The following is a 13,819-nucleotide window of genomic DNA, read 5'->3' on the forward strand; positions in this document are numbered from 1 at the left end:
GGGTGGTCGTTGGAGATCACTCGAGGCGTACTCGGCCGTGATGGAATTGACTTTGCTCGTGTGGTCCTAGCGACGCATTCATTAGAATAGCCCCGGCATCATGTAGTGGCTGAGATGGTGTGGAAAACTTGGCATTTCGTGAATGAATACTTAACTGGACACTAGAAAATAAGGCAATGCTTGAGACGAGTGAGTGAGTGAGTGAAGTAACTTTATTTTGGTCCAGAGAAGACGCAGGGGAGACCCCGCGCCACCCGGCTAGTCCCACGTAGGGACCGCCAAGCCGAGCTTGACGGCCCGATCGCGGGCACTCTGGACGGCCAGGGTTTGGTCGCTGAGTTCGGGGCTGCCCAAGAGCGCAGCCCACCTATCCTCGCTGAAGGAGGAGCCGATGGCTTCACACCCCCACAACACATGGTCAAATGTTGCCCTTAGTCCACAGGCAGGGCAGTCCGCACTGGGGTATCTTTCGGGGTATATGGCATGAAAAACCGCGAGGTTAGGGTACGCACGGGCTTGTAAAAGTCGAAGGGTAACCGCCCGCGCCCTACATAAGGCGGGGTGCGGGAGGGGGAAGACCCGTCTTGACAGATAGTAGTGCGTGGTGATCTCATTAAACGTAAGCAAGGGTTCACCGCGGGGCTGAGGGACTGCTGAGGCGGCGCGGTCAGTGAGTCCTCGCGCGGCCTCGTGTGCGCCCTCGTTAGGGTTAGAGGGAGAACCCTCAATCGACCCCAAGTGAGCGGGAAACCAAAATAGAGAATGCGGAGAGATACTTTTGGCACTTTGGAAAATGCGGAGCGCCTGGGGGGAGACCATACTTGTTTGGTAGGCCTTAATGGCTGCCTTGGAATCACTATATATTGCTTCTCTGCGACCATCGAGCACAGCCAGCGCGATTGCAACCTGTGCGGATACCACGGGCCTTGAAGTGCGTACCGTAGCGCAGCAAGTGAGCTTCGAATTGAAGTCTACGATGGAGACGGTGAATGCCTCTTGTTGGACATATGCCGCGGCATCCACGAAGCTTGCCTCAATGTGGTTATTGCGGACATGCTCGAGTAGAGCTCTACCCCTGGCCCGACGTCTGCCGACGTTGTTCGCAGGGTGCATATTGCGGGGCAGGGGCGCGATGTGCAGTTGAGACCTGATGTCACTGGGAATCCGCATGGCGTCAGGGCACTGGTCGACAGGATTGAGGCCCTAGTGCCTCAACTGCCTCATCTGCCTCATCTGCCTCAATTGCCTCATCTCTTCGAGTATCTTGCGGCCCGTCGGGGTGCCGGATAGCCTGAGCAGCTGTGAGTGCTCTTGTGCCTCGATAATCTCTTCGAGCGTGTTGTGGACTCCGAGCTTCAACAGGTTTTCGGTTTGGGTGCTTGCAGGCAAGCCGAGGGCAAGCTTAAAAACCTTTCTGATGAGTGAATTGAGCTTGTTCCTCTCAGCCACATGCCAATTATGCATGGCCGCCGAGTATGAAAGGTGGCAGAGAACAAAAGAATGTATAATGCGGATGAGATTTTCTTCCTTGATTCCCCGGTGCCTGTTGGCGATCCTCCGAATGAGGCCGAGAGCACTCTCCGTCTTGGCGGTCATCTTACTGAGTGCGGTTCCATTGGAACCGTTAGACTCGATATACATCCCCAATATTCGGAGTGAGTCCACTCTAGGCACCGGAGACCCGTCACCAGTGAAAAGCCGTATTTCGCTTTCGGACGCCGGTTTCCAATCACGATGGCCGCCACCTCTGGGTCTTTTCTTGTAGAGAAGTAGCTCAGATTTTGATGGAGAACATCTGAGCCCAGTGGGGCGGAGGAAGCGCTCGGTCGCATCGATGGCGCTCTGCATGGCGGCTTCAACTTGGCCGTCGCCCCCGCCGACGCATCAGATGGTGATGTCATCTGCGCAGATAGCGTGGTTGATTCCTTGAATCTTCGCGAGCTCCTTAGAAAGCCCGATCATTGCGATGTTAAATAATGTTGGCGAGATGACTGAGCCCTGAGGCGTGCCGCGTGAACCGAGGGTGATCTCTTGCGAAAGGTATCCTTCGATCTTGAGCTTGGCAGTTCTCTGGCTAAGGAAGGATCGGACGAAGTCGTAGACCCTCTTCCCGAGCCCGAGGCCGGCAATAGACTGGAGAATGAACTCGTGTGAAATATTGTTACGTAAGAAGACACCGACGAAAAGCTATTTACAAGTATATTTACAAGGCAATACGCCGCAGTTGACCAAGAGGCAACAGCTCGCGCTAGCTTCCAATCGTCGTCTTCGTCTTCTTCCTGCGCGGCTCTTTGTCATTGGGAATACTACCCCGTAGCACTACCCCCGGCGGCAAAAGCGCCGTCCCGGAGCGACTAAAGGCTGGACTCTGAAGCAGTGTAGTAGCTCTTGAGCCTACTGACGTGCACAACATCACTAGACGCCAGAGTAGATGACGAGGTTGAGCTCACAGGAGCAATTTCATAAGTCACAGGCGTCACCTGGCGCAGCACGCGGTAGGGCCCGGTGTACCGCGAAAGGAGCTTTTCGGAAAGTCCAACGTGACGACAGGGCGACCACAGGAGCACGAGTGCACCAGGCGAAAACTGTACGTCACGGTGGCGGGCGTTGTACCGACGCTGCTGCGTGGTTTGCGAGTCCGTCAGTCGGGCACGGGCAAGCTGGCGTGCATGGTCGGCGAGGGCGATGGCGTCGCGCGCATACTCGGTTGTTGAGGTCGCAGCAGGAGGAAGTACCGTGTCAAGGGGCAAGGTCGGTTCGCGACCGTAGAGGAGATAAAATGGAGAAAATCCGGCAGTGTCGTGCCGGGAAGAATTGTAAGCAAAGGTGACGTAAGGAAGGGCAACGTCCCAGTCGTGGTGGTCCTTCGAAACGTACTTGGACAGCATGTCGGTAAGAGTACGGTTTAAGCGCTCTGTCAGGCCATTGGTTTGAGGATGGTATGAGGTAGTCAGCTTGTGTTGAATAGACCAGGAACGCACAATGTCGGCGATAACTTTCGCGAGGAAGTTACGACCACGGTCAGTAAGGAGCTGTCGCGGGGCGCCATGCACTAAGATAATGTCACGCAAGAGAAAGTCGGCGACGTCAGTGTCGCAACTGGTAGGTAGAGCCCGCGTGATAGCGTATCGTGTGGCGTAATCAGTTGCGACGGCTACCCATTTGTTCTCAGAGGATGACGTGGGAAAGGGACCGAGGAGGTCTAATCCAACACGAAAAAACGGTTCCACAGGGACGGTGATCGGCTGGAGATGACCGGAAGGTAGCACCTGAGGTGTTTTCCGACGCTGGCAGGGATCACAGGCAGCAACATAGCGGCGGACGGAGCGAGCAAGACCAGGCCAATAGAAGCGGCGGCGGACGCGGTCGTACGTGCGGGTTACGCCAAGATGTCCTGCAGTGGGTGCGTCATGCATCTGAAAGAGCACAGTTTGTCGTAGATGTTCTGGTACGACAAGAAGAAGATCAGGGCCATCAGGGAGGAAGCTCCTTCGGTACAGAATGCCGCCCTGGAGGACATATCGGCGAACGGATGCGTCGGTAGGTGTAGAGCGCAGACGCTCGATGAGTACTCGCAGCGATAGGTCTCGGTACTGCTCATCGGCGATGTTAGCGAAGGCAGACACAGAGAAAATGCCGTCGGTGGTACTACTGTCGGCGTCGTCAGGCTCGTCTACCGGGTAGCGAGACAGGCAGTCAGCGTCCTTGTGTAGTCGGCAGATTTGTAGGTGACAGAGAACGAATATTCTTGGAGGCGTAAGGCCCAGCGACCAAGTCTTCCTGAAGGGTCTTTCAAGGAGCATAACCAACAAAGCGCGTGATGGTCTGTGATAACGGAAAAGGGTCGGCCATATAAGTATGGGCGGAACTTCGCAACCGCCCAAACTAGGGCCAGACACTCACGCTCAGTGATGGAAAAGTTGCGCTCCGCGGGCGAGAGGAGCCTGCTGGCGTAAGCGATAACACGGTCGTGGCCACGCTGGCGTTGTGCCAGTACTGCGCCAATTCCGTGACCGCTGGCATCAGTACGGACTTCGGTAGGCGCATTAGGATCGAAATGGGCCAGAACGGGAGGCGTTGTGAGAAGATCGATGAGAAGCGAGAATGCAGAGGCCTCGTTATCGCCCCACTGGAAAGGGGCGTCTTTCTTCAAAAGCTCGGTTAGTGGTCGTGCTATGGCCGCGAAATTTTTGACGAAGCGGCGAAAGTACGAGAAAAGGGCGATGAAGCTGCGCACATCCTTGACACACTTCGGAACAGGGAAGTGCGTAACAGCATGGATCTTGCCAGGGTCCGGTTGCACTCCGTTCGCGTCAACGAGATGTCCAAGGACGGTAATCTGGCGACGGCAGAATTGGCACTTCGATGCGTTGAGTTGCAGACCGGCTCGCCGAAAAACGTCCAGGACTGCTGAGAGGCGCTCGAGGTGCGTAGCGAATGTTGGGGAGAATACTATAACGTCGTCCAAGTAGCACAGGCACGTGGACCATTTGAAACCGTGAAGAAGGGAGTCCATCATGCGTTCAAAAGTGGCAGGAGCGTTACATAGGCCGAACGGCATCACCTTGAATTGATAAAGACCGTCGGGTGTTACAAAGGCAGTCTTCTCGCGGTCGAGATCGTCCACGGCAATCTGCCAATAGCCGGAGCGAAGGTCAATAGAGGAGAAATAGCGAGCACCGTGGAGGCAGTCAAGGGCGTCATCAATCCGAGGTAGGGGATACACGTCCTTTTTTGTAACCCTGTTAAGGTGCCGATAATCCACGCAAAAGCGCCATGAGCCATCCTTCTTTTTTACCAGCACAACCGGTGACGCCCATGGACTACATGACGGTTCAATAATGTTCTTGGCAAGCATTTTGCGAACTTCGGTGTGAATCACTTGGCGCTCAGACGGTGATACTCGATACGGGCGGCGATGAATAGGAGGAGCATCGCCGGTAATAATGCGATGTTTAACAGCAGCTGTTTGGGCCAAAGGATGATCATTAAAGTCAAAAATATCTTGTCAGGAAATCAGAACGCGGTAGAGCGCACGAGCGTGCTCGGAGGGCATGTCGGGTGCAATCAGTTTCTGTAAGTTGGCGATGGTACAAGTTAACGACTGCGATGGTAGAGGAGGGTCGGTTGAATTGTCGTCTACTGAGATCGATGCTACAGAGTGATCCTCGAATGAGCAAAGTTGGGCCAGAGACATCCCGCGTGGCAGCACTTGTGTCGTCAAGGCAAAATTGACCACTGGCAGGCAGACGCAATTCGCCGTAATAGATAAAATAGTATGAGGTAGTGTGATCCCGTGTGTAAGGAGGACGTCTTGCATAGGAGCCGCGATGTAGTGACCGTCGGGCACTGGTGGGGATGACACGAAGTCAATGTAAGTCAGTGCCGAAGGTGGCAAGCGAACGAAGTCGACGGAACTGAGGCGAGGAAGGTGTTCTTCAGCGGGGTCCAGAACAGGCAGGTCGAGGCGGAGAGTACTGGCGGAGCAATCGATGAGAGCAGAATGTGCGGAGAGGAAGTCGAGGCCGAGGATGATGTCGTGGGGACAGTGAGCGATGACTGTGAATAGCACGGTAGTGGAGCGATCGGCGAAGGAGACGCGGGCGGCACACATACCAATTACGGGGGCTGTTCCGCCATCGGCGACACGGACAACAGGCGTCGTGGCGGGCGTGATTATTTTCCTCAGCCGGGTACGAAGATCCGCGCTCATTACCGACAAATGCGCCCCAGTGTCTATGAGAGCTGATACAGGAACACCGTCGACTTGCACGTCAAGAAGGTTCAGATGAGTGGGCAACGTCAGGAGAGGATTTGGCGGCGTAGGGAGCAATGCAGCGTCACCTCGAGGCGCTGCATCGTCTAGTTTTCCGGCTGGGAGCGGCGTCCGAAGGGAGTCGGCGAATAGGAACGACGGGGCTGGGGAGAGCGAGATTGTCGTCGTTGGGGCGAAGGCGAACGAGAATAGGGGCGGTTCGGCGCAGGAGAATCGGTGGCGGCATTATCTGAGCGGGCAGCATAGGGACGAGAAAGGCCACCTGGGGGGCGAGAGTAGGCAGTATATGTAGACTGGTTCAGGGAACTCCAGCGACTGCGGCAGTGCCGAGAAATGTGCCCAATTCGATGGCAGTGAAAACAAATTGGCTTGTCGTCTGCAGTGCGCCATTCAGAGGGGTTGCGGAAACGTGGTGGGTAAGAAGGTGCGGGACGGGGTGGAATCGAAGATGCCGGGTGGGGATCAGGGCGATGGGCCGAGCAGATGGTGTGAATACCCATGTTGGCGAACTCCTGGCGGACAACTGCCTGGATCAGGGAAACAGTGACTGCGGGTGCATTGGAGGGGCTGGAGTCGAACGCAGCCGGATAGGCGGCCTCGATCTCACGCCGGACAATCCTGGTAACATCGCCAGTGTTGTTGGGACGAGGAGCGTCGGCACAGGAAGATGTCGCTGGGGTGTTGGGCAGACGGGCAAACTGTTGGTCGATACGTCGGCTTTTAGCGAATTCCAGGCGGCGGCACTCTTTTATAACTACATCCACCGTCGCGACGTTGTTAAATACGAGCAAGTTGAAGGCGTCATCGGCAATGCCTTTGAGGATGTGGGAGACCTTGTCGGACTCAGTCATGTGTGCGTCAACTTTGCGGCATAGAGCCAAGACGTCCTGAATGTACGTGACGTAGGGCTCCGTTGACGTCTGCACACGACCGGAAAGCGCCCTCTGCGCGGCAAGTTGGTGACCGTAGGGGTTGCCGAACAAGTCTCGAAGCTTTTGCTTAAGCGAATCCCAACTGGTCAGCTCATCTTCGTGCGTCCGATACCAAACTCGAGGTGTGCCGCCGAGGTAAAAGACGACGTTGGCGAGCATGATAGTTGGGTCCCACCGGTTATTGCGGCTGACGTGTTCATAAAGGCTGATCCAGTCCTCGACGTCTTCCCCATCTTTTGCCGAGAATACGCCAGGATCACGGGGAGCGGAGAGGGTGATGTAGGTCGTCGAAGGGGCAGCAGGTGTCGGAGCCGGTGGAGTCGGGTTGGCGTCGCCGGGAGCCATGAAGGTAGGCACGACGTACCGTCCACTGCGAAGCTCCGTGACGAGGTACAGGGAACGTCCACCTCCACCAAATATGTTACGTAAGAAGACACCGACGAAAAGCTATTTACAAGTATATTTACAAGGCAATACGCCGCAGTTGACCAAGAGGCAACAGCCCGCGCTAGCTTCCAATCGTCGTCTTCGTCTTCTTCCTGCGCGGCTCTTTGTCATTGGGAATACTACCCCGTAGCAATATTGTCGAATGCCTTCTGTAGGTCTAGTCCAAGGATGGCTCTGGTATCTCCCGTGCTCCGGTCGATGATCTGATGCTTTATCAGCTTCATGGCGTCCTGTGTCGAGAGGCCGGCTCTGAAACCAATCATATTGTGGGTGTACATGTCATGGGCCTCGATGTGCACCTTGAGCCGGTTGAGCAGGGCATGCTCTGCAACCTTACCAACGCATGAGGTCAGGGAAATTGGTCGTAGATTCTCTATTCTTGGTGCTTCACCGGGTTTGGGGATGAGTACCGTGCAGGCCGCCTTCCACTGTGTGGGGACCTGTCCACTGCGCCAGACTTCATTAATCCTTTCAGTGAGGAAGTCGATCGACTCATCATCGAGATTCCTCAGCATCCTGTTAGTGACGCCATCTGGACCAGGGGCAGATTTGACGTTGAGTGAGAAGAGGACATCTCGGATCTCGGTCGCGGTAAAGTCCTGGTCCAACTCCGGCACCGCACACCCCGCGTAGTCCGGGAACTGGGTAGGGGCAGAGCTATCCGCGACCGGCAGGTACTTCTCTATGTGCCTGTCGACAATAGACACGTCCGGGGTAGAGTCCGTAGCGAGGTGGATGGCTCGCGCGAGGGATCGTCTCTGGCTGGATCTGGTGCTGCCCTCATCGAGAAGGTGTTTGAGCAGACCCCAGCTCTTGCCTGATCTGAGCTGACCCTCGACGGATTCGCAGAGCTCATCCCATTGTTGCTTACACAGGTTCTTGCAGTGATGTTCGATCTCCCTGTTAACTTCCGAAACCTTCTTGCGGAGCCGCCTGTTATGCTTCTGCCCCTTCCATCTCGTGAGGAGGGCTTGCTTGGCTTCCAGCAGGTGCTCCAATCTGCTATCCATCTTGTCAACGTCGAGCTCAGTGACGACCTCCTTGGTTGCCGCCGCGGCGTCATCCCTTATCCCTGTCCACCAACCTTCAAAATCTGTCTCCGCCATCGGTGCGCGCTCGGCTCTGGTCTTGCGGAAAACGTCCCAGTCGATCAGCTTGAATTTCCTCGTCTTATAGCGGGCTATCGGGAGGGAGACTTCGATGACGTAGTGGTCACTTCCGAGGTCTAGAGCCGTGTTGCCCCACTTGACCTCCCCTACGTTCTTGACAAAAGAGAGGTCTGAGGTAGTGTCCCGGCATGCGGAGTTGCATCTCCTAGTGGGGAAGTCCTTATCGGTGATAAGGGTCAAGTCCAGTTCCATTGCAATCTGCCACAGTTCGCGTCCCTTGGGCGTGTCATGGGTGTAGCCCCACACTCTGTGTGGAGCGTTGAAATCCCCGACGATGACAAGGGGGTGCCCACCGGCCAGGCTGACGGCCCTCTTGAGGAGAGAGTTCGCCCTCGCCCTGCGGTAGCTGGGGCTGCAGTATACGTTAAGGATATAAAGGCTGTATCTTCTGAGGCCCTTTCTGGGTGGGTTCATGAGGATTTCAGTCATGACGTACTCGATGCCATCACCAACTGGGCCGAGGTCGCGAGAGAGGCAATTGTACCTTTTGCTGACAAGGGTAGCAACTCCCCTGCCTCCTGAATGTGAGGATACTACCAGATAACCTGCGAGTTTGATAGGAGTACTAGTTGCAACTTCCTGAATAGCGATGATTTGGGGCTTAACCGTGAGAGTTCTTAAATATTGCTGCAGAAGCGGCTTCTTCTTGGGAAACCCTCCGCAGTTCCATTGCCAAATACTAAAGTTCTCGTCCGCACTATCCATGGCTAGGCTCAGAGGAGGCTTGAACGGCCCTGAGAATCGCGTCCTCCGTCGGTGGTGCTAGTACATGACGTCGTGCTGCGACTTGCGAAGGAGCCGGGCTGGGTTCTCTCCTGGCATCGACCTCCTCTAATTTGCTTATCCGTTCACTGAGTGCACCTAAGCCCATTTTTGGGTGCGATATAGCTTCCTGGACCTTTGCTAAGCTAGCCTGCATGCTGGCGAAAGCATTCTTGAGTTCTGAGAGCAATTTTATCGTCTCGTCTTCCTCTATGTTCTCTACCGCTCGACGCTTGGGCGTGCGCGCCACGTGGGATGTCTCGGATGTATCCCTGGCGACCAGGGCCAAAGGGGGTTGCGGCGAGGAGGGGGAAAGCGCGAGTTTCCTAATCTCCGCCATCTCCGCAGCTAGCCTGCACATTTCTTGTCTAACCTGCGCGTTTTCTTTCCTCAACTGCTCGTTAACTCGTCGCAACTCCTCGAGCTCGTGTGCGTGGTGCGAATCGCGAGGCGGGTCGCGTGAGGAGAGCGTGAACTTGCTTCTAGGGGCGGTGGGCGTGCGGGAGCGGGACCTGGTCCGCCTCGACGTGTCGCGCCCCGGCCTGGAGCTGAAGCGAGGCCGAGAACTGGAGCGTCCCCGGGAACAGGCCCGTCCTCTGGACCCACGGCGGGAGCCGGAACGTGCCCTGGAGGCGGAGTGGCCCCTGGATACGGAACGGACTCTCGAGCGGCCCCTGGAACGGGAGCGTCCTCTGCGCTGAGCACCCGGAGTGGACGAAGCCTGGACGTGTTCCGCAGTGTCCGAGCGCTGATGAGGGGACGGTGACACGGCACCGGCCATCTTGGCGCGCTCACTGCGACGACGACGCACGATGTATGGGATCTTGAATCGTTGAGCACAGTCCTTGTTAGCCGTGAGATGCTGGCCACCACAGAGCTTACACTTGGGGGTGCACTGATGCTGCTCATCAGGACTAGGGGCACCACAGCCACGGCAAATAGCGTCAGCTGGATTGGGACACACGTCGGCGCGATGACCGAGGCGGCTGCACGTATAGCACACGTCGAGTTGCTTGCGGTAGAGTGAGCACTGCATGAGTAACGGTCCATACCTGACAAAGTTCGGTACACGATGCCCGTCGAACGCGACGATGACCGTGCCGGTTTGAGCTATTCTCTTCGCTGCTAAGGCGAGTGGATTATTGGTGTTGACAAACTTGGCATCGATGATGACAGGGCCGTCTTGAAGAGGGATGTTGCGGATCACTCCCTTGCACGTGGAGTGTGGGGCCGTCTCGTAGGCACTGAGCTCATATACCTTGCCCGAGATGAGCATCTGCTTCATCCGGACGTAGCGGTTCGCATTCTCGCGCTTGGGAGTACTAACAACCATAATATTTAGCTGTAGATTCGGGCATAGAGTATCTTGGCATAGATCTTCCTGACTGATGCCAGCGGCGGCGAGTATTGCGTCAGCCACCGTAACAACGCCAATCTTGGAGATATTGAGTCCACCTCGTGGCCTGATCACAATCTTGATATCATCTCGAGGAAGTGAGGGCATTCGTCCCGCTCGTATCACTCTGGATTTTAGCGCAGCACCGCCTGATTTGCCACGTCGCGCTCCCGGCTAGGGCGATAGCGCATTAGTGTCAGCCGTGCGTGTTTTGGCGCCAACTCTTCTGGCCCCCGCAGACTGCCAGCCTTGATCTTGGGTAACCTCGTCCGGGGAAATATCCTCCCCCGCCACTTGATACTCCATCTTGAGTATGAAGCGTACCCCGCCTTCAAAGGGCCAGTACGCGGCGGGCAGATGGTTCACGAAGCGAAAAGCTCGGTCTCAAAGCTCGGTCACGGGCAGGAGGCTCGTGGCCGAGGCGCGAGGCGCGTGGCCTCGGGGAGCAAAGCTTGGCAATCGTCCGTAGGCTTAGCTTGGCGGCCGCCGCCTTGCTGCTCTCAAGGCGTGTAAATATGTGAAAAAGAAACTCACAGCGCTGCGGATGGCCTCTCTGAATGCCGCTTTTCGAGCTGCGTCGAATAATGCAGACGTTCTGGCGCTTCCGGGTTGCAGTCCGCAGGAAGTACGCGTTGAATCGGGAGCTCATGTGGAACAAGTCCGCTGAGTTGGCCCCCTTGCGGATGAATCCTTGAGACGAGTGACTGATCCTCATGACCGGTGAGCCTCGGGCCTGGTATTTTCGTGGTCAGCCCAGCCGATTTGCAGACATTGGTTCTGGTCTGTTGGTCGTCGTCTTTAGAAGTGCCATCATCAAAGAGGCCGTGTTCTGAGTGTGAATCGACCAAGAGACAAGACATGCATGATGAATCGCGGGTGGCCTCCACTTTCGTGTCGCTTACCCCAGTGTACAGAGAGTGAGTCCCAGCGGCGCTGAAGCCGTGTGTGGTAGGGGCCGAGCCTGGAAAGAACTTGGCTTTTGGTGACACAAGTTCTTGGCGCTGAAACGGAACACCTTGAAAGTCAAAGTCGACTGTAGTGATGGGCTTATTGTGAGACGTGTCACCCTGGCGAAACGTGGTCAACTGAGGCCGTCCAGGAGATTCGGGAGGTGTGGGGGGAGTAAGGACGGGAGCTGGGCGCAGTCTTATCTGACTTGCGTTTTATGAAGGCGGTGGTGGGGAATTGTACAAAAATCGGGTGTAGGACCGCAGGCTTGTGCAGAACGCGGCAGAAGTGACGAACCGCGAGAACTAATTGCCGTTGGGGTAGTAATCAATGGAGGTCGCGCTGCGGTGGACGAATACATCTGCAGTTGTCGCTTGACAGCAGCGAGAATGGTCGCGGCACTGCCGGTTCTCGTAGGGCCCGCACGAAGGCTCGCAGCCCGCACGAATGTCGCAGTGAGTCGCAAAACATATCAAATTGTAGTTCTAAACGACAAAAGAAACTAGAATTAGTCGCAGAGCAGGTCGAATTAATGGTATGGGCGTAATTGACGCGAATATAGCTGGACATTTACCACACTGCACCAGATACTGTGCAGTATATGACATATTTGTGGGTGGGAACAAGGCGTGTCAAACAAACTCGACGCGAAACAGAACGTTGAAGTTCCTGCACGTAAAAAATCGAAATAAAAACATTCGAAATTAATAATTTGACAAGAGGGTTCAGGAAATAAGTATTTATTGGCAATGCAACGAATGAACCAGTCCAAATAATGCAAAAATATAATTAATTTCTACAGCGTTTTATCTTTCCTTTTCCCCCAATTTCAGTACATATAAATATATATAACATGTCCGTTGACCTTCACTTTTTTTCGTTGACGTTATTCTTTTTTCAGTCACGTGTATTTGCAAAGATTCTAACTACGAAATTATTCACCTTTCGTTGTTTGTGTTCAATGCAGAGGTTTTCCCACATGTACTACTTCTCAGAAGTGCCATTTACGTAAACTGTGGAGTTTTTCAAATGCTCCGGTTCTGGGTATCATGGCTTATGTCACCCTCAGGGATTTCAACACCTGGAATCCGAGAAACTCGCTTTCAGTATTGTAGGATTTATTCGCATATTTGCTTTCCTTGGTTGCGAGAGAGACCCTGAACGCCGTTAGCACGCCGAGTTAGGGCACGTTTTCATTTTCGCCTGCTAAAACAATAAAACACATTCAATCATGTATTGATACTCATACATGTCCTACAGCGATCGCACCATAGTTATGGCATGTGTACACGCAAGAATGGTTGGTGCAAGTTTACGTATTATTGTCTTTCCTGCCAGACAACAAACACCTTGGAGTGTACGCGAATGTATACATATCAATTCTGCGTTGGAGCAGTATACGTAATTTGACGAGATCACCTGACAATCCTAAAAATGCATTTCTAGCTACCGCGTCACGTGAATATATTAAGGAAATATACTTAGGCTAAACTAATTGTAAAGCGTGCACAAAAAATATTACTACAGATTCGCTTACACCCAGCGTGCGTAGAGCAAAGAAAACGGAAGAACGCGTCGTTAAAAACCAATTCATCACTACACAAAATGTAGTGAAAGAAATACATGCGTTGTTTCAGTAAATGTTATCCATTGCTTTCCCACCATCACTATTATTGCGTGAATTGTTTCATGAATATCTGCGATATTCTGATTGTAACAAGGTAGCAAGCACTACCTACTTCCAATCGAAAGCTTCTCGCAAACTCGATCTCTGCAAAATACAGTGTATTTGTCATTATTATATTCAAACCAATGAACTACCCATGAGGATTAGGCAAGACATCTGTGATGATGTTAGGACCGTCACGTTGCAAAGCGTGTGACGCGAGGAAGATGGAGGAGACGGTGCATGATGAGAAACACACGACAATTATATTAGACGGCTGGTAAACACGAAGAATACCTTAAACTAGCCCCACGCATACACGGTTGTTCGTAAACGGGAAAAAAATAGTCTCACGGGGTTGCGGTTGAAGTACGGAAAGTGGTGAGGCGTAGAGTTCTTGAAGTGGAACACTCGCTCGTCGAGTGATGACCGGCGTGCTGGTAGAGCAGACGCAGCAGCACGGGGCAGGAAAAGGTGGACGGCCCACAGCTCCGTCGACGCGAACAGGCCACTCTGAAGTCTCGAGCAGGAAGACGGCCCCAGGCGCTCGTTTCGATGACGGATGCCAGGTCACCCGAACCTCGCGCGTAGCAGCGGGTTCGAGGCTGCAGCAGGCCGTTCCGGGGTCTCGTGCAAGGCAACGACCCGAGGCGTTCCCAGTCCCGAAGATGGACGCCCGGTCAGGTGAACCTCGCCAGGAGATGTCGGTTCCGAAGGCCCGGT

The 13,819-nt window shown here is 54.4% G+C and overlaps 1 protein-coding gene across 19 annotated transcripts in view; it reads left to right on the top strand.

Annotated features, from left to right (window-relative positions):
• LOC135914492 (kielin/chordin-like protein) overlaps window positions 1-13,819 on the top strand; it is a 584,091-nt gene that overhangs the window by 502,528 nt on the left and 67,744 nt on the right. The gene's annotated exons all lie outside the window — the stretch shown is intronic.

Source organism: Dermacentor albipictus, chromosome 8 (assembly GCF_038994185.2).
Source record: "Dermacentor albipictus isolate Rhodes 1998 colony chromosome 8, USDA_Dalb.pri_finalv2, whole genome shotgun sequence".
Classification (NCBI taxonomy): domain Eukaryota; kingdom Metazoa; phylum Arthropoda; class Arachnida; order Ixodida; family Ixodidae; genus Dermacentor; species Dermacentor albipictus.